This window comes from Cricetulus griseus, chromosome 5, assembly GCF_003668045.3.
Source record: "Cricetulus griseus strain 17A/GY chromosome 5, alternate assembly CriGri-PICRH-1.0, whole genome shotgun sequence".
NCBI classification, from domain to species: Eukaryota; Metazoa; Chordata; class Mammalia; order Rodentia; family Cricetidae; genus Cricetulus; species Cricetulus griseus.
Window position 1 is genome coordinate 88,806,410 of NC_048598.1, and position 25,441 is coordinate 88,831,850.

A 25,441-nucleotide genomic window follows, 5' to 3' on the forward strand; every position below is an offset into this window, starting at 1 on the left:
TGCTGAGGAAGTAAAAAGGAATTCTTATTTATAATTTATACCCCACCTACTTCCAAAGAGAATTTTAAAGGTGACTCACAATGAAAAACCACATATGAAGCAAGATCACTGAGTTAAAAATTGAAACATCAAGCCATGGGAATGAAGAAAGGGAAGCCTGTGTTACCTATCACTACTGTGCCAAAGTCCTTCCTTTTGTCCAGACATTCCACTTTACAAAAGAGGGCGACGGGAACGATGAGGTGTGGCTCGAGCTGAGGGAAAGGTGGGTCGCTGAGGTCCCTAAGTATATTTTAGCGAGCATGGAAAATCTAAAATTTTCCTTTAGAACTAGAGTTTATTGAGAACCATAGGAGAACCATTAATTAGGTTAAGGAAAATGCATTAATGTCTAATATTAATGGATCACTCTGTATGCCAACAAAATTGTATTCAATTTTCGGGGAGAAAAGAGGATGACATATGTCAAAGTACCTGGAGTCCCCAACCTTGTAGTACAGCCTGGGCTTCAAACTCAAGCCGGTCATGCCTGCACTGGAGGACTTGTGACATGCGATGAGATTAGGGGTCATAGAGTATGTGCAGTGGGGTGTGCTTACATTCTGTGTCACGTGATTATGGGGAAATGTGCTTTCATTTGTTTTCCTTGCAGTTTATCTATTCTCTCTGGGTAGAGGCATGGGGAGAACTCCCATTATCCAATTTGACAAACTCCTGACCTGCTTTAGCAGTTGAAAATCATCGTTCATGGATGCTTGGATGACACAGGTAAACCCCAGCCTTTTGAATATCCCTTGGGCCCCAGCATGCCAAATGATTCGGTGTTATGTTTCCCCAGCTGCTGGGGGAAGCGGTCTGCATTCTCCTGCGCATCCTGAATCCTTACTGTCTTCTGAATGAGGGGTGAAGCTAGCTCCCCAAAGTCACGAGCTGCCCATGGACCCAGCACACCCGCGGGTCTAACTCAGATACCCACTGTCACACTCATATTCTGTATTCTTCAAAAACTCCCAACCTGCCAGGCTGTGCCCTGGCATACTGGGGAAGAGAGAGGTGAAGCTGACAATGGAAGTGACAAGAAAGACCCCAGGCCTGATTTGGCTGGTCTCTCCCTTCCCTCTTCCCACAGATCACAGTGACAGAGAGCTCAGACTTACCCATCATTATCTCAAGATCTACTCAGTCAGGCCTCACACTTCACAAGCTAAATGAGATTCATTTACAAAGTAAGCCCTTATTTTTTTCTTGACAATGGCTTGCTTTCCAAAAATCTGAGAACCAAGCATTGCTTCCACGAACAACAAAACCCAGAATAGCAATATTTATAGGCAATGGTTTAATCTAACAATCATCCCAGGAAGTGTAACCCCACAAATAGAGGTCCAATAGGAGCTTCCAGTTGTGCTGACTTTCAATTCCAAAATAAACACATTCTAGGTCCCCGTAAGGGGTGGGAGACACTAAACAATATGCACACTGTCTTCAACACTACAGACATTCTTCCACCAGCTGTCTGTCACACCAGCTCTCAAGAAAAGTCTGCTAGAACATCATGCATTTCTCTGCAGAAGGAAGGTAAATATTGGCAAGCCCGGTGGTGCCGTCGCTAGTGTTCTGAAACCTGAATGTAGCCTGGACACCCTTTCAAAAGCAGAATAGCCCAGTGGGCACTACATCTTTCAGGCAGGTTTTGGACACAGAAGCAGAGCTACTGCTCATCTCTCCCATTAAAAGGGACATTAAAAGGGAGAGGGCAGAGCCAATCTCTGTTATCACAGTTCTTGTGAAGATTAGTCATGCTCCAAAATGTGAACTAGAAATGTTGAGAGTTTGGGAAGGAAATGACTCAACCAGTATAAAATGTTACAAAATAATCAGTCAGACCCTGGAGTCTTCTACATTTAGGCTACAAACATGCAACTATCAAAAGGCTGGATATCAAGTACGATTTCTTATCTTGAACCAGGAGGAAAACCTATAAAGCTAAGAGCAGCTGCCTTTGACAGAAAGATGAACATGAACAGAAACAAGGGCTTTCTACTGGGAAGGACTCCAGGGATCATCTTGTCAAATCCCTGCCTGTGGGGCGGAGAACAAGCAAGGGTAGTTACTCTCACCTCTTATCCATATTATCCAACCCATTTCATTATGGAAAGAAAAATACATTTTAAGAGTTGAGAAATAAACTTTAAGTATATATATATATATATATATATATATATATATATATATATATATATATTATCATTCTGTGGATAGAAATATCTAAGCATGTACAAATATGGTTAACCCAAGTTTAGCAAGATTGCTGGGTATAAAAGTGACATGCAAAAAAATACATTTCCATTGATAGATAATCAATATGCATATTACCAATAATCACTGAGAAAAAGAAAATCTAAAGTAATCATTTATATTTGCAACAAAAGTTATGTATGGGGGCTGGAGAGATGGCCCCGCACTGGCTGTTCTTCCAGAAGTCCTTCCTGTATTCATTGGTATTGTGAAGAGTTCAGTTTCTCTAAGTCTCTATATGGACTCAGTGCACCCCCAAGACTGTACTATACTGAATGACTTCATGGAGAAAGTATTGTAGTTTTTGGGTTTTGGTTTTGGTTTTTCAAGGCAGGGTTTCTCTGTAGATTTAAAGCCTGTCCTGGAACTCGCTCTGTAGACCAGGCTGGTCTCAAACTCACAGAGATCTACCTGCCTCTGCCTTGAATGCCAGGATTAAAGACATGCGCCACCACCACCACCCGGCTTGAAGTCTGTATTTTTAAGTCCTATCACATCCATGTCTAATCATGTCCACAGAGACCTGCCAACCACATGGTGCCTGCCAAATCTTTGAAAAGTTCCAGAGTTACGGTTTTCCTTTGTTCTTTGTGTAGTGTGATGGCAAGTTCTGAATCCACATTCGCTGGGGAGCCCATGGGGCAATGAGTACCGTGTCCCACGTAGACCCAGAAATGTAAATGCTAGGAAGGCTCTGCAGCCCCTGCTTGGTGTTTGCTTCCCACCACTGTATGGAGGATGGGCACTAGGGCAGCATTAGACCCTCACTCTGCTCCCTCTTTGTTTTTCCCAAGGCAGGGTTTCTTCTGTGTAGCCCTGCCTGTCCTGGAACTCGCTCTGTAGACCAGGCTAGCCTAAAACTCACAGAGATCCACCTGCCTCAGCCTCCCAGAGTGCTGGGATTAAAAGCGTCATCAGACTCCCTCTTTCTTTTTCCTTCTTTGCTCTCCTTCCCCATTCCTTATCCCCTTCCTCTTCCTATCTCTCCTTCCCCCTTCTCTCCTCCTTCCCGTTTTCTCCCATGTCTCTACCCATCTCCCCCCTTTCTTATGTTTAGTTTCTTGCCTTGTCCCCTCTGTCCCACCACCCTTCTCCTGATCACTTGCTCTTAATCCTGCTCCTTTTCAGTCCATATTCTCAACAACCCTTCTGATCCCCTGCTTACAGCTCTTGCCCTCAGTCAGAGAGATGACCTAGTGGTCAAGACACTGAGACATGTTAGCTCTCCAGTCCTTCCCTCCTCTAGAAACCAGCTCTAACTGGTTTTCAGGAGGCTGAATTCCCTCTAAGACCTTCGCCCCCAGAGATCTTCCTCTGTGTACTCCAAGCTCCAGTTCTCCACAACCCACAGACCCCTGTGTTCCACTGGCTGACCTGGACGCTCTCCAGCTGCCCTGAGAGTCAGTTCTAAAGCCACAGCCAGGGAAGAGACTGTATTCTGACTTCTACATTTATGTCTCCACAGCTCCACCAACAAAGCTTTCCCTGCCCTTTCCTGAACCCCAAGACAGAGCCACAGATTGCTGGCTGCCCTCCCTTCCACCCCAAAGAAGGGCTGTTTTTGCAATAAGGGGCACTGGAAGATTGTCCTCTGCCAGGAATGCAAAGATGTGTTTTGTTTTGTTTTCTCCACAGTCTAGGCTGATTTGACCTGATTGACGGGAGAGATAGAGCTGTGGGAGGGCAGGGGGAAGAAGATGGGGGGGGGGGCTACAAGATGGGGAGGCAGGGCTGGGAAGAGGGAGGCACAGGGGAAGGAAAAATGAAGTTCTAGAATTTTAAGACTGGAAAAGGAATGGAATCCTGCAGGACACATGCCATACGGTTTTAGCAGTGGACCCCGAAGCTTGGAGACAAGAGGAAGTTTGCTCTTGTCCAGAGTTAGCTAGCAGAACCCAGACTAGCCAGCGGGTCAGACCCCGCCCAAGCCCAGAACCACCACCCCTCTTTATTCAAGGCAGAGAAGGTTGACAGGCTTGGCAGCAAAATGAAACTGTGTGATTTACGAGGAATTCTGGAGATATCTTCCAGTTGACAGTCTCTGGAGCTTGCACCAGCCCACACTTTTGTGGGGGCAGCATTTAATGAAACAAACACATGAGTTATTCGTCTTTCATTAGGGATGACATGCAGAAAATACATATCAGAATGAAAAATAGGCTCCTGCCCTGGATGCACGTTCCCGTGGTCAAGAGCAAGTGGCAGAGCCAGGAGCACCCATCTCCAGATGGGAAAGGGAAGGAGGAGAGCCGACGCCCTCAAACACTTGCCAGTAGGTCCTGCAGGAATCCAGGAAGCTGGATGCAAGGCTCAGTGTTGCACACAAGAAAACTGAGGCTCAGGGAGGGCAAGGAGCTCATCACAAGTCACCCAGCTAGTGAGCAACTGAGCCAGGAGTCGATGCCTGGCCTCTCTGACTCAGCTTCATAAACCATCTGTGTGTGGAAGGGAGGCCAGCTGTGCAGGGCCTGGGGTCCAGCTGTGCAGATGAAGCTGGGGAATGGAGCCCAATCTGCAGGCACTCACTCCAGACAGATGATCTAGAGACAAGGGAACCTGGAGCTGGCAATAGGAAGCAAAGACTTTGGTGATCAGCCAGTTCCAGATAGATCATGGCCAAACCTGTGGAATCTAGGGAGATACCCATGACCTCTGAGGCTTTCTCACTTCCCAGTCTTAGAGCTACCTGGTATCTGAACCAGGAAGCCCTGTCAGACCCTCATCTCAGATGAGGTGCTGTCCAGATGGGTCTCAGGGCCTATCACTTAGAATGGAGCCTCTACCTACTTCTCTCGACCCTAACTTTCCTGTAATTTTGTTGTTGTTTGTTGTTGTAGTTTGAAACAGGGTTTCTCCATGTAACAGACTTGGCTGTCCGGGAACTCGCTCTGTAGACCAGGCTGGTCTCAACTCACAGAGATCTGCCTGCCTCTTGCCTCTCGAGTGCTGAGATTAAAGGTGTGCGCCACCACCACCCCGGTGTAATGTTTTTATACAACAATAACTGCCTCTTGGTATTGTTCAGAAAGTTTTTTTAATGTTATAATTATTACAAGCAACATAATGAATAACACATGCCGAGTGATTTCTGCACTATGCACTATGCACTATGCCCTTTACTGTACCACCTGACGTAGCCTTCAAGACAGCCATCCTACATATGATAGTTATGATCCCATTTCACCTACAGGACACAGAAGCTCAGAGAAGTTAGTTGACTGCCTAGGCCACACAGCAAATGAATGGCAGATTCAGCATTTGAACCGAAGTCATTGTGTGTATACTCCCAAGCCCACTCACGTGACCCTGACCACAGAGCTAAGTACTGAGAGGGTAACTGCCACCCAATAAAAGGGGATGATGGTCCCTTCTTTGTCCCCTTAAGGGCCTGGGTTTTCCCAGTGTCCTCTAGGATTTGTTTTAGGGTTTGCTTCTCTGGAGTTTTCTGAAAGCTGGGAGAAAGCTAGAGGTGGGAGGGCAGCAGGGATCTACTCCCTTGGTCCAGGCACCCTTTCCCTCCTCCCCACAGCCTTCCTTCCTTTTAGAGTTTGGCAAACACTTCACTTGAGGCCTCTTATGCATTTGGAAACAATGCAAGTTTATTTTGGCACTGCAGAGAGGGCCAGTTCCTCTGCTCTGGACGCCTCTGTGGGAGAGGGCTAGAGAATGTGGCCCAGGCCACTGTCCATTCCCGTTACTCTCCCAGGCACATCCACGGCACCATCACAGCCATGTGTGGAGGCCAGAGAAGGAAATGAGATGAGAGCTGGCCTTCAGACAGATCATGAGAGTCACCTCTCCTCTCTCAGGGCTCACCTCCAAAAAGAAGTTCAACTGATGCCATGAGCTGCAGTCAACCCAACAGATAGCTCTCTCCGAATCTTCTCCACAACTCTGCCATATTCCCACCTGTGTATTTGGCTTCCTGCAGCAAATACCACAACAAGCCAGGGCCTGTAGCCAGCATGGTGAGTAAAGTCACATTGAGCTGCAATGGGTGGCTAGTGTCCCCTCGTCCATGCCCCCAAGGTGGGCCCACACAGGGAATGCCACTGCAGAATATTTTTGTACCCTAATTCATAGCTCACCCAAAAGCCTGGCTTCCCCACATTCACAAACATGGAAATGATGACCTGGAGAGGATAAGCAGTCAATCAAGTCACAAAGGAGGCAGGTCAGTAGTAGAACCAGGATGTTGTCTAAGTTGAGGCTCGGCCTGCCCCAAGTCATGGGACTTTCTTCTGAAGCACTTGGGCTGGAAGCTCATCCGGACTTTGAGCCTGTCTCTCTTCCTTAAACCTTTGGAAAGCTTGAGGACAGGGCTTCTGGAGGAGTTAAGCTAATATTTGTCCCCTTGTCATTTTTACCCATGAATCACCCAAACCCTAAACCTAGCTTCAGGCAGAGAAGAAGTCCCTATCTCTGCCCTTGGCCATGACTATCCTTTAGGCATGAGAAGATGGCCCCAGGTGACCCTCTGCCATTCCTGTTCCAACCCCAGGACCAGTGGGGTGTGGGAGACCAGACTTGCCTCTCACTGCCTAGCCATGGGATGTGTGAGCACATCTCTTAGTACTTTCGAGCTTCCATCAAAGAGGAAGGATTACATCTACTGTGTCTGATGGTTAAGGACCAGAAAGGAGGGTGTCTGAAACCCTTTACCCACCGCCCACCTATGATTGGCCAGTCAGTGGCGACTTTCACAGCTTCATCCTCTAGCACAACTCTGAGTCTTTCCAAACCTTGACTTCGCTTGAGTGGGTATTACAGACTACAGTTACTTCAGGTTTTTTCCTTCATCGAAAGTGAGTGTTCTGGTAATCCCAGCTTCCTGAGTTTGGGGGAGCAGGTGATGACAGATTGGAGAGAGCTCTTTACTCCACAGTTCAGTGCAGCTACCCTGGTTAGATGTGTAGCATCCTGTCTCCTAATCTCCCACTAGGGATGACAGGATTGTCTTATCTTCTCTTCAAAAGCCTCAATTCTATACCTCAGCTCCTGGGAGCCTTTTTCATACAAAACAAAAGCAAAAAAAAAAAAAAAAAAAAAAAAAAAAAAAAAAAAAAAAGCTAAAGATAATGTTGGGGCTCAGAAAACTCTCCAAAGTGTGGAATTTTGGCATGCCAAGAACTTTGAACTACAGAACTGGGGTCTCTGTGTCTCTTCTCTTTTTTCCCTCCTGGAGCATAGAAAAAGAGGGTTTTTTTTTTTTTTCTGCAGCTCCCTCAACTATGAGGGAGAGATGTTCCAGGGAAGTTGTAGTTGTCACAGTCTCCTCCCTGGTCCCCCACTAAACTCAGAGGAAAAGGGGATCACAGATCAGATAGCTTTCCCACAAAGACCTGCTGCAATAACCCTTCTATTCCAAAGATGGCTTTTATCTGGGTGGTGGTGGCTCACACCTTTAATCCCAGCACTCGGGAGGCAGATGCAAGGGGATCTCTGAGAGTTTGAGGCCACCCTGGTCTACAAAGTGAGTTTCAAGACATCCTGGGCTACACAGAGAAATCCTGTCTCAAAAAACAAAACAAAACAAAAACAACAACCACAAAAAAAAAAAATGGCCTTTGTTCACCCCACAGTGTTCATCCTCTGCCTGTTCCCTGGAATCCATCCTAAGCCCTTGGTCTTTCCTTCTCTATAATCCAGTGATATTTAAACTTAGCCACCTGCCCTCATTTTATTTATTTAATTAATTAATTAATTTTGGTTTTTCAAGACAGGGGTTCTCTGTGTAGCTTTGGAGCCTATCCTGGCACTCACTCTGTAGACCAGACTGGCCTCGAACTCACAGAGATTCTCCTGCCTCTGCCTCCCGAGTGCTGGGGTTAAAGGCATGCGCCACCAATGCCCACCCCCTCCCCATTTTTAAAAAGGGCTTATTTATTTATTTTTGTATTATTTGTGTAGGTATTTTTTCCCTTTGTGCACCAAGTGCATGCAGTTCTTATAAAGGTCAGAAGAGGGCGCCAGAACCTCTGGAACTGACGTTACAGATGGTTGTGAGTCACCAGGTGGCTGCTGGGAACTTAGCCCCGGTCTCCTGCAAGAACAGCAAGTGCTCTTAACCCCCAGCCCCTCTCCAGTCTCCACACAGCCTTCTCGATATCTTACATTTTGAGTCCTGTGCCTTTCCTCCTGTTATCGTAGCAGATTCAACCAGTACATTTTAGGAAGGCACCTGGCATTAGAAAAAAAAAAAAAAAACCCTTTCGTCATCGTACCGTTACATGTACCTAGGGTTCTGCGGCCATCTTCACACTCTCAATGATCTAAAAAGAGTCATGTAAACCCCCTAACGTGGAGGTTTGTGGTCAAAAGTCAAGAGATGGCCGAGGATAGGCACACATCTCAAAGACTTACAGACAAGAAGAGCAAGGGTGTGTATGTGGAAGGGACCACTAATACCCACAAGGACTGTGACTGGAGGCCAGAAGCGAAGGAGGAATCGTCAGCCAGACGCATCCATGTGAAGGCCTCTGCCCGCCCTTCAAAGCTTACTGTCTTTCTCTCTGGAACCTTCCCTTGAACAACCCCAGCAGGCTGTGAGGTAGATGAGGAGCTCAAGAACCCGTTTGCACCCCAGCTCTTCTTTGGCACAGTGCTGGTCTTCTCCTGGCCACCTCATCTCCTCTCCTAGTCTTCGCTGGGTCAGATAGGCCCTTCTTCAGGTTGGCCAGCAAAGGAAGACTGGGAGCCCGTGACATGGTGACAGCTAGCTTGGGAACAGAGCCAGGACATTTGAGTTTGAGCTCCAATGATAAACCTGCTTTCTTTGCAGATGCCTCCTCTGATGAATAGGGTACAAAGTGGAGCCAGGAAAGCAGCAGGTGGGCCACCATGGGGCCTGTGACAGGCAGGCTCAGCCAGAAAAATGACAGATGGAGAGATGGATTGATCCATGGATTATTAAATCATCAAGTTCTCGGCTTCTCTAACCTTCATCGGGCCCTTGGATCTCTGTCCAGGAACTCCAAACCCACCCCTACAAAGCAGGTAGAGCTGGACCTGGCAGCCCTCCACAGCCTTAGCCTTTGCCTCTGCCTCCGGGGGACTCTGGATAGGAGACACAGGCACTCAGTTCTCACTCAGGGTGAGGCTGAAACCCATAGGGTTCCTATTTAAAGCCTGTCTCATTCATCATTTCAGCACCAACCAACAATTAACCCTGATTCAGTCAATGCCGACAACACAACCAGCCTTGCGCTGATTATTTAAAACTCTGTCCTGGCCTCTGGGGCCTTCAGAACCGGGACTGTTTGTCCTGCCAGGAACGAAGCCCCACCCTCCGGATCCAGGATCCCAAGGACATATGTAGGGTATAGGGTCTGCTTATGCAGCCCTGGCTGGAGCTCTCTCCACCTAGCTCACTGAGGGAGATCTGAGAGGCTGGCTGGGAGGAACAGCTCTGAGAAGGCTCTGGGAGGACTCAGAGACGCCAGGAGAACAGGAAAAGGGACCTAGAGACAGAAGGAAAAAAAAAAAGTAAAATCCATACAGGAAATAGGACCCATGTATAAATATCCTAGTATGAAATTTCTTAAATAAATTAATGAGAGAATAAAATAAGAGGTGAAATAAGTGTGATATGCATGTTTGGGCTTTGTTTTTAGGGTGCTCCAGACATCAGAACTTGAGGGCGAATTATGCCACTAAAATCCACTATCTCTGTGGTCTCGGCCTTGTCTTTTGACCTTTCTGGTTGTCTTTTCCTGACTAGTATAATAAGAATAACAAGAACTTTCTCATCAAACCATCTCCTGGGTAGTTGAGCCCCCCCCCCACACACACACCCAAGTTTGATGATCCCAGTAGAAAGGCTTGGGAAGCCAACAAGTGGTAAAGCAAAGTCAGGACTATAGGGAGTTAGGGACTAGGATGGGGGCAGCGTGATGATGGTAGGGTTGTGTGTTGAGGCCACAGCGCCCTAGAGCCTGTCACCATGTGGCGAGTCCACCACACCAGTGCGGGAATATCTCTCTGGATGCAGGTAACCTCAGCTCAGCCTTTAAGGCCAAGCCAGACTTGAACAGGCCTAGAGTCAATAAGAAGCCAGGCCGGCCAGAGCCCCTTAGAGCTTGCAAAGACTGCCCCAGGCATTTCCCATTGGAAAAGCCCAGGCAAAAGAGACAGCTCAAGGCTGAGAGGCTGTGGGATGATGAAGGGCGTCAGGGCCTGAGGAGCTAAGGGCACTGGCAGTCACTCATCCCTGTCATTATTGCACCAGGTGACAGAGCCCTCATTCAAATCTCTAAGCTCACTGTGAGGATGAAGCCATAGGCGCCCCTCTGGAGCTCCTGGGAGGAGGGGGTGGAATCAGGATCCTAGAGAGAAGGAATAGGAGCACTGATAGAGTATGCCTTCTGGGGAACAAGGGATGTGACAGCAGGCCAGAGAATGGCCGCCTTCCTAAGGTCCCCAAGGCTTCTTCCTTTCTCTGAGTCCCTTCTGTTGTGCCCAAATTCTGAACCCCAAAATCACCAAGAGATCCATTCTAATGCAAAAGCAAAGAATCTTTTATTATTAACGAGTTAACTGCCTTTTGTCCCGTTCATCACGGCAGGTGGAGAGAAGGACCTGGGGAAACCACAAGGCAGGGAATTTATTGGGGTGTGTAAGGGGAGTGTCTGAAGTCCACAACAGTCTCAGGATTGGTGCACTTCCAGGGTTGGGCAACATGTCCTGTGTTGATTGGTCAGCTGGTTGCTATGACCTATAAGCCCTCTCAGGGTGGTTCCTATGCTCTGCATACCACTGTTACCCACTTTTACCGTAAAGCATGCCTAGAGTCCGCCAGCTAACTTCTGATTGGTTCCTTGCCACATGGAGGTATCTGAGTTCCTGGTGACTAGGAGGTCTGGCAAAGTCAGGCAAGCACACGTTGCTGAGTCAGGGGCCTTTGTCTTGTTGGGTCTTTTCTGCAGCCTGTCATGACTGCTAAAGCAGGGGGCTGGGTAAGGGTCTGGCCCTTCACCTGGGTGTACAGTCAGGACTGTCAGATGGCTAAGACTCCAGGTCTCACCAACCGAACCAGATTTGAAGGCCCTAGAAGGTAGAGCCAGCCAATATGTCAAAAGCTAGTTTGGATCCTGAGCCTGGAATGGGCAGTCTGGAAGCCCTCTTCCACTCCTGCCACTTACAGAGTGAATTTTGAAAAGCCATCTCTATTTTGTTTTAAGATTGAAGATTAAAAATAGAGCGTATCTCACAAGGCCACTGGGAAAAAGCAAATGAGTTCATCAGAGTAAGTGTTTAACAAAAATGTCTCCGTTTGACGTTTGACGTGCCTGGGAGCAGCTAAAACCAGAAAACCAGGCTCAGTCTGCAGCGGAAAGGATAGGACCTCAGCCACAGCAGGGGGTGCTGAGAGCAGAGGCAATGTGGGATGCTGAGGTTATCTTCAGGGAGAACATTCCGGGAGCAGGACGTTCCCCTAGCTTCATGCTGTCCTCAAGCTTCCACAGCCCTGTCTTCCTGGGGACATCTGGATTTCCCCCAGATTCTTCTGGGCCTCTTCCTGGGGAGTCACAGTCCTAACAACAGCAATGACCAAAGCGGGGAGAGGGGTGCCACAGATACCACTGAGCAGTTGCAGGGTGTGCATCTCAAGCTCTCGGCGGTGAAGGATCAGTTGTGGATAAATGCTTTTGTGAAATGTTATCAAAATGAATCTCTAGAAAAACGACCGTGTCTTGGGCCTGGTGGGAAACTGCGGTAACGACTTCTAAGCATTCACTCAGAGTTTCTGTGCTTATCTCATGTGCAAGCACCAACAGTTTTCGCCAGACCACAACCACAAGCCAAATACAGTACAGGCTAACTTCCTCTTTTCCTTCTGGAGTCTACCCCCATCCGTGATGGGCGAGGCAGTGTTCCTACCTGTCCTCCACATCTGTTAGAAGCTCCCTGGTCAGTAAGGTCGTGCACTCTGCCGCAGTGTCCTGAGTACACATAGCTCGTGTGGTCCTCAATGCATTCTGACTTTTCATTTGTGCCATTCAGTAGATGTATACCTGAAAGGCCAAGCATGCGTTCTACGTGGAAGCCAAGGAGAACAAGGAGACCTGGGTTCTAAATCAGCAACACTCTCCCTGGAGGAAAGAAAACAATCCAAGCTGAGCAGTAGGGCAAAGAGTCCATTTGGTTCTCAACACTGCCCTAAAATCCCTTCTCAGTTCCACAAAACCTTTTCCCCAATGACTCTGCAAGGCAGGCATTGCTCTATCTAGTTTAAGATGAAGCATCTTGTTTTAAGTTCCTAGAAGGATCTGTGCAACCATGGAGGCTTTAACATACCATGGCTTCTGAAGATGCTGGGCAGTTTTTAAAATCCCCCACTGTTAGGACTCAGGCATTATGCTAGCCTGCCCATGTCATCTAGCAGAATGCACTCAGGCAGTTCCCTGATCAGCCCAGGGTTCCATGACTGCTAATCTGCAGACAGGTGCAAAGGACCCCTTTAAAAGACAGACCCCACCCACTTACGCTCTCTTTCCCGCTTTTCTATTTCTGCTCTCTTTTCTCTCTTTCTTTCCCTCTTTCCCGCTCTCTTTTCCTCTCTTTCCGCTATTCCCCTGGGGCAGACAGGACTTTTCCTGTCTCCCTCTTCTCCTCTGTCCTGTCTCTGTCTCTGTGTCTCTTTACCTCTTTTCTTACCTTCCCCCTTTCCCTTTCTAATAAAACTTCTCACTGAGCTGTCTGCCTGGGTTGTTTGTCCCCCACCTCAGTCACCCTCACCTGCCATGGAATCGGCCCAGGTTTCCCTTGCGCTTTATCATAACAGACACCCCATCCTGCTTCCTACACTTTGGCTTCAGAAGCCTGAATCTTCTTTGGGCTCCCCAAGTGATTCTGGATGCGGTATTAGCTTGGGCACCAGGACTGTCAAGGCCTGGGATCTCACAGGCAGCCGGGGAGCCTAGGGAACCCCAGAAAAAGCCACCACTTATATGGTCTATAAGAGCTAGTTGCAGGACAGCCTCAAAAAGCCACAGAGAAACCCTGTCTCGAACCACTCCCTCACCCCCAAAAAGCCACCATGTGGAAATGGCCCAGAAAGATGTCGTGGTTTGATGGAATGTGTGCAGCCTGCAAAGCAAGGAGCATTGTAATATCATGGGAACAGCTATGTTAAGAGTGTAAGGGAAGTAAGAAATCTATGCATACTTTACCTCTACTATGTAACAAAATAAAACATACAGGGGGGGGAAGCAGAGAGCTGAGTGTGGTGGTACATGATGCCTATAATCCCAGGATTCAGGAAGCTGAGTCAGGAGGATCAGCAATACCAGGCCAGCCTGGGCTACATCATGAGATCCTATACACACACACACACACACACACACACACACACACACACACAGAGAGAGAGAGAGAGAGAGAGAGAGAGAGAGAGAGAGAGAGAGAGAGAGATACTTCATTGGTTCTCTCCATGTAAAGATTATCTGAGGTTTTATTCTCCCCCTAATGCTTTCCCTACACAGCATGGATGCACTGAGCCTGTCTGAGAGTGAAGGTCACTCCACCAGCATGAGTCACCTTTGACCCTGGTGTAGGCAAACGTGGCTGGAAGTTTTGTTTCCTTCATGATTCACAGGACAGGAAATAAGCCTTTATCCCTCCCCAGGTTTCCTGCAAGAACTGGATGGCCCGAACGATTCTGGATGCAGAGTCTAGACAGGTAAGAAAAAAAACCAAGGCTTGCAGGAAGGGCTCTCTCTGAGGGAGGGGCTCCTGCCTATTTCAGTAGCCCCAGCTCCCCACACCTGCCCTAGGAGTCATTTCTGGAAAGTCTCACCTGCGCTTGCCCTAGCTGTTCCGTTTACCAGGAAGACTCTTCCAAATTCTACACACACACACACACACACACACACACACACACTTGTGAGCATGTGTGCACACTCACTTAACTTAGCATCTCACTTAACTCACATATGAACCTGGACTATTCCTCCCCAATGGAGTTTGGTCACATTTGACTTGATAACAGGTTTTTTTTTTTTTTTCTATGACCTCCCTGGCAGCCATTGAAGTCCATTCAAGTTAGGATGATGTGCCCAGCATTAAGAGACCAGCACACAGTAGACAATAAATGCCCTGTGAGTGAATGCAGGAACTCTATCTTGAGGTCCTGAAGATCAATCCAGGGAACCCTAAGTACCCACCTCTCTCAAAGCCCCTGGGAGGAAAGTTACCCCCAAATAGTCCTTTCTGCCCAAGTTCTCATGGCTCTGTACCCCTAGAATCTTCTCCTCAAGGTTGGAGCCTGACATGGAGCTGGCAGAAGAGGGGAAGGCCCCTTGAGATGACCTTCTCAGGAACCCCTTGTGTGCGAATAGCCTATATGATGGGGTGGCTAACTGGCCAGCTCAGTAGGGGGATGCCTTGCCTTAAAGGACACTGAGTTGCATTTAGAGTCTGGGAAGCAGAGCCCCACTAACCTTTGACACCTTGGCATTGAAGGTCCCTCCTTTTGTGTCTTCTGGGCAAACTAAGGAGCCATCAGCGTAATAGTTGATAGCAGTCGTCCATCTCTGGACTCTCACCAGCCACCTTTGGCCACTCCTTCAGGTGTCACTCTGAGGGCTGAGGTCTAGCCAGCCAGTTGGTCACATACACTCACTCCTAGGGTGCCACACGGGACTGACATTTTTGCAGCTGGTTGATGAGTTCAACACCCTGTTGTCTTGTATTGACAGTTCCCTGGTGGCCCCTGTCACCTACAGTGATGCCTCCTGACAGAGAGCAAAGCCTTGGGAACATTAGCTAAGGGTAGAGTGAGTTCACTGGGGGTAACTTTGGGGTCACATACAGAGACCAGTTACTACTGCAGCTGCTACTAAAGAAACAAGTGCTGGGAGGGGGGGCCTGAGATAGAAGGGTTTCTGGGTCAAAGAGGGGCTGACCTATGTCTGAGGGGCTAGCAACCATCTCCCAACGCCAGCCCTGGAGAAGCTGGGAATTTGCAAATAATGTCCTCACCCTACCCCATCATCTTTCCTGTTTTCAATGCATCTTTCTTACATCCATCCCTATCACCGGGGAACCAGAGTCCACATGCCTCTGGCAATTACATGTTCCAGTCTCTAAGAACAACTCAGATCTAAAATATTCATATCCTACATCAGACCACACAGCATTGTGTGGCAGCTGCCTGAAGCCTCTTGTACGAAAGGGGACCAAGTGGCTGCCACACCCATCTAAACTAAGGTGTCGGGAACTGAGGGTAGCTTGGGGGCAGAGGGTGAGAAGAGGACATTTATTAAAAAGAGTGACCCATGGAAAACCAAACTCCTGCCAGGAAAAAGAATGTCTTAGTCAGGGATGGACTGTCTGGGTCAGGAAGATACACGAGGGCTCCTGAGGTAACCCTTATCCAGCAATAACTGTTTGGGGCTGGGAGGGGGAAGGCCAGAGGCTGTCTTGGCCTAACACAGTTACTACTGTTTCTGCTGTGGAAGACAAGCTCCAAGTTACATAGCAAAGAAAGAAAGTCTGGATCCTTCTCAGTTCTAGCACCAGCTCTACCTCAAGTGGCCCTGTGACCTTGGACACTGGCCAGCCTCAGCTTCCCTATAACTAGAAATTCTCTTGCCTACACCCCAGGACTGTTGTGAGCGCCACTGAGGAAGCACTTGAAAAACTCAGGCAAGTCAGACTCTAGACACTGAGAAGCAGGTCTTCAAAAGTCAAGTCTGGTTGTGGAGCTTTGCATCAAGGGCTTGCTCCTCTCTGTATTCTGGGAGAGTGGGACCAGCTGACCTCAGGTGACATTTTTCAGCTCTAACCTCTGTCTTCGATGTCTTTATTTACAAAGAATGATTCCATTATCCCACTCTGCTGAAGGAACCAATTCTGACTTGATGCTGAGCAGCCCCGGCCATGTTCCTATGACACCTCAGAGCCTATGCCCTGGGCTTCACTCTGAGCAGTGACTTGCTTGAGACTGTACGAGGCAGTGAAGCAGGAGGAAGGGAAGGTGGGAGAGAGGGAAGAAGGGAGGGGAGGGAGGGAGGAGGGAGGGAGGAGGGAGGGAGGGAGGGAGGGAGGGAAGGAGGTCTAGGATCTCTGCAATTGAGCTGTGTGCCTCACTTCCCCTTAAACCCTCGCTCTAGCCCAGGCATCAGGAACCTTGCAGATTGACTCCTGTGAGCCCAGATTGACTTCTTGAACTGGTCTCTGGCTGCACAGGTCACTGTGTGTCTGTGCCTCCTGGAAAAGAGAGAGAAAAATGGGTCTCAGGACAACCCAGAACTGTCCATCCTCCATTCTACCTGTCCTTGTCTTTCAGCCATCCTAGAAACACCCATGTGTCTTGACTGTGTCCCACTAAAAATTCCTTTGGCTTTGTCTGAATTTGCTTTGCCAAGGGAATGGAGAGAATGGGCAAAGCAAATTGCCCACCCAAGGTGACAGGCAGACAGTAGAAGGACTGAAGAAGCACACACGTCATGCCTTCCGTGCCCACCCTCGGCCTTTGCCCTGATGGCAAATACTCAGCCATCTTTCAAACATATGTGGGGCGCTGATAGTTTACAAGGACTTCCTTTTGCTTCGTTTCATGGGCTCCTCACCACATACTCATGACAAACATGGTGTGCGCAACAGGAAGTACAAGATCAAAGGGTTGGATGAGTCCTTGCTGACCACACAGCACCACAGGGGCCCTCCCAGCCTGAGCTCCAGCTAGCCAGCTGTCTGTGTGGCCCTTTTCTCTGGAACAACCCCTCCACCCCACCCCACACCAACCAAGACAACTTTATCAGGTCTTAAGCTTAACTTAAAGTTCCCCTGCACCAGGGCCTTTGCTTGGTCATCCTCTGTCTCAAATACCTTCGCCTATTTTGTTGTTGGGACTGGGTCTCACTGTGTGGCCCAGACTGGCCTTGAACTGTGACTCTTTGCCTCTGCTTCCTAAGTTCTGGGGTTACAGGTGGATGCCACCAGGCCTGCTCCCGTCTCTATTTTTATTTCTTCTCACTTTAAGTGTTATTTATCTCACTCCCCTTCTCCACGAGAGAGCTCCACCGTACTTACAGAACAGACCTCGTAGGTCCCACAATGCACTTGAATTGGCGCCATGAAGTTTAATAATTGTGGCACCTCTCCCTCAACACCCATTCTCCCCTTCTTCCCCAGTAATAGGACCCTTGGGTCTTAGCCACATGATGTCTAGACAGAAGCCTGTACTTTCTATCTAGACTCCTTCTAATCAGTTCTGGCCACAGGGTATCAACAGTGTCATTTATGACTTTGAAGAAGTATTCATAAAAGTTTCCCCCTCTGCTTCCCTCCATAGTAGTAACATGATGACGAGAGCTAGAGCAGCCTTTGGGGCCATAAGGTGAATGCCATGTTTGTGATGGCAGGGAACTAAAACTCAAGAACCTGGTGACTCAGCTGTTCCCACTCCCTGTTTATCTGCAGTGTAATCAGCCTCCATCTTGGAGCAACGATTATTATTTTGAGCATGCTACCATCACCAGTTAAAAACTACAAACAAGCATTGGCAGTCCAGAGGGAAAACAGACAAGTAAATGGAAATAACCCAAACAGATAATTCTACTGTAGTATCATTTTTAAGGGCTGTCGCTGGTAAGATGCACTGTTATTTACACACCATGGAGAAAGATGATACCGCCATTAAACTGAGTCATAATGCTTTAAAACCAGTCCCACATGACATGCAAGCCAGTCACACCAACTTTTCATCAGTTTGAATTTTTTGCTGTTTATTCCAAGGGATTTCACAATCCCCCCGCCTTTGGTTGCCTTGCTTGCAATGTGACAGGCCATCTTTTTAAATACGTCTCAGGAACCAAGCCTGACACAGCTTCGTCTATTTGTGTCTTCCTCTCCTGTCCCACAGGGCACTTGCTTGTTGCTTTGGAAGATGTCGGCTGCAGTTGCTCCTCCAATGATGAATAATTCGTCTCATTAATAACAAATGTATGCCTTTCTACTCTGCCCATCATTCTTCAGGCTCCACAATTCATCTCTCTGCTGAAGCATGGCATTCTGCAAGCACTTTAGATAGATGGCCGTTATCAGACCAATGTAACACCCAAGCCTGCCTGCACAAAACTCACTTAAGAATATGATCAAGAGTGTGCTTACTCAAACAGCACATATAGTATACTCTTGACTGTAAGCACAGCTCCACCTCAGACATGAGCAAGCATGTGTGCATGTACATTTGTGTGTGTGGTGTGTGTGTGCATGTACATTTGTGTGTGTGGTGTGTGTGTGCATGGTGTGTGAATGTGTGGTGTTTATGTGTGTGGTATGTGTGTGATGTGTGTATGTATTTATTTGTGTGTGTGTGGTGTGTGTGTATGTATCTGTGTAAATGTTTGTATGTGTGTGTATGGTGTGTGTGTGGTGTGTGTGTGGTGTATGTGTGTGTGTATGGTATGTGTGTGGTGTGTGTATGGGTGGTGTTTGTGTGTGGTGTGTGTGTGTATGCGTGTATGCATGTGTATAGTGTGTGTGTGTGTGTGTGTGTGTGTGTGTGTGTGTGTGTGTGTGTGTGTGTTCTAAGGATCTTCCAGATTCCGCAAGAGGATGGGATAGGAATTGATGGCCTAAAGGAATGAGCTTCCTCTCGAGGTGATGAAAACATTTTCAAACTAGACAGTCATGAAGTTAGCATAGAGCTACAAATGTACCAAATGCTCGTGCCAGGCTATGTGCTTCAATTGAAACAGTACATTTTATATAATTTGTGTACTTTATCCCATTTTTAAAGTTGTATTATTGGTGTGTGTGTGTGTGTGTGTGTGTGTGTGTGTGTGTGTGTGCACACGCTGTTTGTTGGAGAGGGTATGCACAATGTAGCTGTCAGGAAACACAACCTTGTGAAGTCAATTCTCTCTTTCCATCATTATGTCAGTTCCAGGGATTGAACTCAGGTTGCCAGGTTTGCACAGCAATCGCCTTTACTCACTGAGCCTTCTCACCAGCACCCCCCCTTTTAATGCAATTTTTATATTTGGCAATAATGACTTTTATTAATTATATAAAATTAATAAAATTATATAAAATGCTTTTATTCAGAAAGTGTTGAGTTTTAAGTGACAGAAGTCATCTTAAAATGCTATATGCCACATGATTGCAAGAGTATGGTATGAAAAAAGCAAGACCATGGAGATGGTAGGAAGATGGGTGGCTGCCAGGAGTCAGTGAAGAGCACACAGTATTTTTAGGGCAGTAAAACTATTCTGTGTGATATTATAATAATGATTGACATCTGCCACTATATTTTGTCCAAAACAATAGGACACCCTACATGAAGAGTGGGCCATGAAGTGGGCATGGACTTTGAGCAACTGTGATGGGCCAGTGTGGGCTTGTCACAGCAAAGGGCTGGGGACACCTCTGAAGCTTCCTCCCAATTATGTTGCAAACCTCAAGTTGCTCTAGAAGGACGAAGTCACGCATCATTTCAAACCGCATCCTAAGTACTTAGCAAAATTAAAGTGTTCCCAATAGCAACGTGAAACAGCCAGTGACTTCTAATGTCTATTTCTGTGGAAGTACCAATATCTCGGGACCTCGTGCTATAATTCACTTCCCCAGCCCCATAACAGCCAATGGGCTTCATTCAGCTCTGCTCTGACAACTTGTGCTGAAAATGTGACTCTGTTCCCACCCATCCATACATGAAGGAATAATCTGAGTATGAAGTAAATCTTACTTAGCTCTCATGTGACTTTCCATATGAGAAACGATCGGCCAGTGGCCAGTGATCGACAAATTACAACCTGTTGGCTGATGGGCAGGTTTTTTTTTGTTTAGTTTTGTTTAGTTTTTGTTTGTTTGGTTGGTTTTTGTTTTTTGTTTGTTTGGTTGTTTTTTTCTTTTTGTTGTTGCTGTTGTTTTTGTTTTTGTTTTTTTGAGACAGGGCTTCTCTGTATTGCTTTGGAGGTTGTCCTGGAATTCCCTCTGTAGACCAGGCTGGCCTTGAACTCAGAGAGATCCACCTGCCTCTGCCTCCTGAGTGCTGGGACTAAAGGTGTGTGCCACTAACACCCAGTTCTGAAGGGCAGTTTTTATGAATAAAGATTCATTGGGACACACAGCACTGGTTCATTCACCGCTAACTTGAGGCTGCTTTTAAAACACTGAAGAATTTCGAACAGATGGCCCCGCAGAGCTGGAAGACTGTCAGGCTTTTGAAGGAGTTTGTGGGAGCCCTGACCGTGTGTAGTGACAGTTGACTCAACTGAGCTGAGTGATTTTTAGTCTCTGAATAAAGCATCCCTCTGGGTAAGTCTTCAAGGGCATTTCCAGACACAGATCATCACCCAGCCACAGAGTAATCCACTGGTGACTTCTCCAATGGCTACAAGACCTGTCCAGTCACAGCGGAGTCTACTCTGTTAGATGGCAGATGCCCTTTCCCGACTTTGCACAGCCCTCCTGCCCTACAGACCAACTCCAGAGCCTTTTCAAGAAAAAAAAATATTTATTGTAGTGTTTATGCATTCCCATCACTTAATATGTATTACAAACTACCTTTTTATTATGGTCTGATCTCTTTTTATCTGCGTGTTACCAAGGAACTGTTTTTAATGTGCTCTTATCTCATTTTGCCATAAACACTGTGATAGTCTTTAAAATTAATATTATTGTGATAAAAAAATCACATAGCATAAAAGTAACCACTTTTCAGTGTGTAATTCAGGAGTATCAAATTGATTCACCTTGTAAAACCACTCCACAATTTTTTTCATTGAATTTTTTTTTTCAAGACAGTGTTTCTCTATGTAGCTCTGTAGACCAGGCTGGCCCCAAACTCACAGAAATCTGCCTGCCTCTGCCTCCCCAGTGCTGGGATTAAAGGTGTGCACCACCACTGCAAGGCAGACTTTTTCCCCTCTAAGGCTAATATACTACTTTCTGTACTGCTATGACTTGAATGTCTGTCTAAATTGTTATTTTAGAATTTAGCCCAAGGTGACTGAACTGTGTAGGAGATTGGTGCTCCTATGAAGAGACTGAAAGAGAACACTTCCTCCCTTTGCCTTTGCATTACACAAGGACACAGTGGTGACCCCTTCCACCCCGTCAACACAGCAATGCAGCCATTTCTGAAACAGAGAACAGCCCTCAGCAGACACTGACTCTGTCAGGGACTTTATTATTTGGACTCCCAGGTTCCAGAACAGAGAAAAATTAATTTCTGAAGTGCTTTCTTGTTGCTGTTTGGTTTGATTTGGTTAGGGTGTGTGAGTGGGTGTGGGTCTTACTATGCAGCCCAGGCTAGCCTCAAATCCGTAATCCTCTCACCTCCACCTCCCGAGAGTGCCGGGCTTTACTGCCATGTGTCACCACACCCAGCCTAAGTTTCTGTTCTTTGTAAATACCAAGCATTGGTCATTTCTTGACAGCAGCTCAAAGACTTGTATACATTGCATTCTGCTTATCTGTTCTTCTACTGACAGACACTTGGGTGGCTTCCATCTCCTGGCTGCTGGGAGCTATGCTGCACTGAATTCGAACTTGTAAACATCTCCTGCAGACACCACTTGAATTCTTCGGCGTATATACCCAGTAGTGGGATTAGTGGGTTATATGGCAATTGTATGTTGAATATTTTAAGGAGCCGCCAAACTGTTTTCCAGAGCAATTGCACTGTTTTTCAATCCCACCGAGCAAGAGTTCCAATTCCCCACCTTCCTTGCCACACTGGTTATTTTCTTTTCTTTTCTTTTCTTTATTTCTTTTCTTTTCTTTTTTCTTTTTTCTTTCTTTTTTTTTGTAATGGTAGAATCTGGAGGGGTGTAAGATGATGTCTCTTTATGGTCTGCTGTGCATTTCTCTTTAAAGATTAAGGATGGTAATTATCTTTTCATATGTGTGTTGACTATTTGTGTATTGTCTTTGGAGAAGTGTGTGTTTAAATCGCTTGAAGGTTTTAAAATCAGCATTACTCGATGTTTTGTAATTGAATTGAATTGAAGTGAGAGCAGGCCAGGCAACCTTGCCTTGCTCTGATCTTAGGAGAAAGGCTTCCATCTTCCATCATTGGCCATGATGTTAGCTGTGTAAATGGCTTTGATTGCATTGATGTAATTTCTTTATGTTCTTAGTTTGTTGAGTATAATAATAGTACGCCCTGTGGGTTTCGGTGTGTAGTTTTGCATGGTGTGCTGATTTTGAGGCATGCACATGTCACATAGCAAGATCTCAAGATCACCTAGCAGAAAGTGGCCCCAGACTTTCACATGGGGAGGGTGACCGATACACACAAACAAGCAAAGGAAACTGAAAGATACCCATCTTCTCTTTTCTCTGTAGAAAAGCTCCCTGTCCTAAATGACTTCCCAGCCTCCCCACACCTGGCTGAGTCTTCCACTGGACTGAGTGCCACCCCCACTTGCCTCCTGAGCTAGAGCCAGCCCTACAACTGGGGGAATTAGAGAAAATCAGTATGCACTGAACTTGTACTACAGTGGTGAAGATGGGAGCTGAGCAGAGTTACAGTGCAGGGTGACAAGTTCTACGATGGGGACACATAGCCCTGTGATTACATGGAGGAGGAGTGAGAGGGCTTTGCAGAGGCACAAAACCCAGCTGAAGTAGACAAGTGGGTGGAAGTTCAGCAGCCCCGGGGCAGGATAATCCTGCAGACATGCCCCTGTCCTCTCCAGCTCACAGCAATTGGCTGTGGCCCTCTTCATGATTCACGGATGCCGCTGCCACCTCTGGGTCTTGGTTGGCCCAGAGTCCCTGTGATGGGGGACATCCTTCTGTATATATGTTTCTTTTATTGGTTGATGAATAAAACGCTGTTTGGCCAGTAGAGGCAGGAGATGAGGAGAACTCTGGGAAAGGTAGGTGGAGAGAGACCACTGAGAGACGCCATGTAGAGACTGGGAAGACAGGACGCACCTGGCATTCTCTGTTAAGATAAGGCCATGTAGAAATACATAGATTAGTAGTTGTAGGTTAATCATTAAGAGAAAGCTAGCCAATAAGAAGCCCTAGCCATGGGCCAACAGTTTTATAATTAATATAAGTCTTTGTGTGTTTATTTGGGGCTGAAAGAGTGGTGGGACCTGGAGGGACAAGAAACTCCAGCAACACCCCTGCTTTCCCTCTCCCAGCTTAGCCTCTCATGGAATCCACTCAGGGTCTTTCCCTATTAGCTGTCCAAGCCACTCTAAGAGTTACGGGGTATTTAAGGTTTACAGAGGGAAAATACCCAATGCCTCTTCGGTGCCCAAAATTTCCAGCCAAGGTCTGGCCTCCACAGAATAAGTGGCCCACATCCTTCCCCTGCCATGCCTGAGAGCAGGGTAAGCTGCTAGGCAGCAGAGGCTATGATCTCGTCTGGCTTGACCCTTCTGTGATTCAAATCACTCAGGAGCTATTGGGATGCAGCAGCTAAGGGACAGCCCAGGCTAGGCTCATTGGGATACTTAAGGACATCCCTTCAGCATCAGAGAGAACCCTGCCTTTCGTATTAGGCAGCAGGATCAGGCAGGTGTAGGCTCACATCTTTGCTTTGCTACTTGTTTTATGACCCTGGGTAAGTTAATCAATCTGCTTGCCCCTCCATTCACACATGTAAATGGAGGATGCTACCCCCAGATTGCTGGTATCCATGGAGATAACATACATGTCTCCATGGAGATCCAATAAGTTAACCTAGATCACCCACAACCCTTGGAAAACATTTCTTTGCTGTTCCCACACACCATCTCCTTGATGCCCTGGATGGAATTGAGCTCTGAGCAAACATAACTCTTGGTGAAATTACAAGCAACTTTATCTTTGCCTTTCTTCTGCCTGTGGTCTTTCTGTTTGTGTCTAGCCAGTGCAGCCTCCAGTATGAGACATGGCCCTTTGCACTCCTGTGAGAGGAACATGGTATACAGCACACGTGTTCTCTCTTCAGACTTTTCCCCTTCACCTCAACAGCCTGTCCTCTTCCTCTAGGAGGGCTACAAGAGACACAACGGTGTTTCAGTACTCCCCTATTCAACACACATTTTGTCCCAGTGCCCTGGGAGCTGACACCCTTGCCCCAAGAAATTAAAACCAAAATAGACCTTCATACATGGCCTAGTCTCTGATAAATCAAGGCTTCTGAGCTGTGTCCTGCCTGCTCTGGGGGCATCCTTACTGTTGGCATGTACTGTACTGTGAGCTGGGGAAGGGCACCCAGGCTAACTCTGTACTCTGTGACTTTATGGAAGACATTGACTCCATGGTGTTTCACTGATCCTCACCATAAAAATGGATATTTTTAAAAATCCAGTCTCATCTTCCATGACTGTGTCAGAATTAAATGGGTTGAGTGTGACAGGGTGGAAACAATGAATTCTCCTTTACCAGTCTCCAGGCTGGCCAGAGGAGGGAGAGGAGCATGCAGGGGTTTTGCCCTCAGGGTTCTTCCCCCTTGGGTGGGAGGTGATATACACATGACTCAAAACAGAAATAATCACAGTCACAAGTAATTCACCCGTGGGTCCCTGGTAAAGCCTCCGGCTAGCAATCTTTGAAGAGAGCAGACACTCCGAATTCAGAATGGCTCCTTAGAGGCCCAGAGCAGGACCCTGAAGAAAGCAAGTAAGATTAATGAAGAGAGAAGGGGGAAGAGAGGGTGATAGGCCACCCTTTAGCGCCTTCCTGAGGGAGGCCTGGACAACCGGAGTGGTGGGCACATTTTCGTACCCACTCTACCATGGAGGTTGTCAGGACTTCTTGGTAAGACTGAGAAGTGTTCAGAAGCACAGATACTCCTTGCCCCTCCCCACACCCATCACATACAGGCACGCGCGCGCATGCGCACACACATACACACACACACACACACACACACACACGCGCACGCGCACGCGCACGCGCACGCGCACGCGCGCGCGCGCGCATCCCTCCCCACTCTGCCAAGTTCTCGGGTTTGCAGAAGCAGCCGGAGGCATTCTCATGGGCAGGCAGGATTGAGGACCGGCTCAGACCTTGGCAAGAGCTGGGTGGCTTCTGTTTAAAAAAAAAAAAAAAAAAAAAAAAAAAAAAAAAAAAAAAAAAAAAAAAGCTAACAGAAAGTAACTTTATTTTTAAATGCCAAGTTGTCAGGGTGGCTCGCTGGTGTCACGTGACTTCCCCAACCCCAACCCCACCCCCACACCTGGGCCAG

General features: G+C 47.3%; 3 long non-coding RNA genes across 6 annotated transcripts in view; 1 reads left to right on the plus strand and 2 right to left on the minus strand.

The window, feature by feature from the left end:
• Window positions 1-25,441, plus strand: part of LOC103160323 — a 27,550-nt gene continuing 2,109 nt past the window's right edge. The window contains exons 1-4 of one of the 2 annotated variants that reach the window (XR_004770136.1): window positions 1-265; window positions 653-768; window positions 6,105-6,263; window positions 9,077-9,780. This is a non-coding gene — a long non-coding RNA (uncharacterized LOC103160323). Of the gene's footprint in view, window positions 266-652; window positions 769-6,104; window positions 6,264-9,076; window positions 9,781-13,921; window positions 13,976-25,441 lie in introns of those variants that run through there. The other variant, XR_003485816.2, reaches the window with a different exon arrangement.
• On the minus strand, window positions 10,791-16,303 carry LOC118238847. The gene is made up of 2 exons (XR_004770135.1): window positions 14,736-16,303; window positions 10,791-12,386 (listed from the first exon to the last, which is right to left on the minus strand). It is a non-coding gene; the product is annotated as an uncharacterized LOC118238847 (long non-coding RNA).
• Window positions 16,369-25,441, minus strand: part of LOC103160324 — a 21,102-nt gene continuing 12,029 nt past the window's right edge. For 2 of the 3 annotated variants that reach the window (XR_003485809.2, XR_004770130.1), the window contains one exon: window positions 21,412-23,200. This is a non-coding gene — a long non-coding RNA (uncharacterized LOC103160324). Of the gene's footprint in view, window positions 16,507-21,411; window positions 23,201-25,441 lie in introns of those variants that run through there. The other variant, XR_004770132.1, reaches the window with a different exon arrangement.